Raw genomic sequence first — 1,037 nt, forward strand, 5'->3', positions numbered from 1 at the left:
TCATGTGGTTCTGCGTAGAAAACATCTATGCGTTAATTAGTGAGAAACTTCACTCCTTCCCAGATTGAAATGCTCTCTAGAAATACCCTTCTCTTTGGGATGCTCTAATTGTATCACCTCATCTCCAACACCTGCGCTTGGCAACACAAGAAAAAATGAGGAAAATGTAGTTTTAATTATAACTACTCTTAGTCTTGACTATTTTAGGCTGAAACTTAGAACAAGGAAACCACAGGTCTTTGATCCAAAGCAGGGGACCTGTAAATCTGGGGGTTCAGCAATCCAAAGCGAGCCCTGTGTGTCTCTTCAAGAGCTTTTTGCAAGGCCTTAAAGGAGATCCTGAGCAACCTGACGCTTCAGTGGCAGCTCGCCAAAATGAAGCACATATACCAAAGAAGACTCGATCATCCGAGGTGATTTCCATCTACAGATTTAAATTGCACACCCAGGAATACACACCTGGCATTTCTTCAGAGACCAATACTAGCTTGCTTTATTTTTTTGTTTTGCAGGTAGGCAGTACCAGGGAACCAATCAGTATCACTTGCTATACACAGCAGCTCCCAAGCGTGAAACTGAATGTGGAATTGTACCTGCGTTTTGGTGGGGGGTGGGGGGGTGGTAGTATCTGATCTAAGGTGAACGTCTGCTATCAACTAGACCAGGTTTGTGCAGCTGCTCCTTTAAAAGAAAAAACATGTGCTGTTTTCATCTGGAGACCCAGCACTATAGAATATTGAGGAAAAAACCCAACCTACCAAAAAACCTCAAAAAACAAACCACCACAAGTGTTTAAGACAAAATACCTCAAAAATTTACCTAGGATTGAAGGAATATATTTCATTATTATTAACAGTTTGATGACCATAATTCTTTCAGAACACAGACTTGTTTGGGTTAGAAAAGTCCTTTCAGCCCCTCGAGTCCCCCCGTTCCCCAGCACTGCCAGGTCTCCAATGACCCCTGTCCCTCAGCAGCACCTCCACACGGCTGGGAAACCACTCCAGGGATGGGGACTCCCCACCTGCACTCGCACG

The 1,037-nt window shown here is 44.2% G+C and overlaps 1 protein-coding gene across 2 annotated transcripts in view; it reads right to left on the reverse strand.

Annotated features, from left to right (window-relative positions):
* Window positions 1-1,037, reverse strand: part of PIAS1 (protein inhibitor of activated STAT, 1) — a 30,525-nt gene that overhangs the window by 3,643 nt on the left and 25,845 nt on the right. The gene's annotated exons all lie outside the window — the stretch shown is intronic.

Source organism: Buceros rhinoceros, unplaced genomic scaffold, assembly GCF_000710305.1.
Source record: "Buceros rhinoceros silvestris isolate BGI_N320 unplaced genomic scaffold, ASM71030v1 scaffold10458, whole genome shotgun sequence".
NCBI lineage: Eukaryota > Metazoa > Chordata > Aves > Bucerotiformes > Bucerotidae > Buceros > Buceros rhinoceros.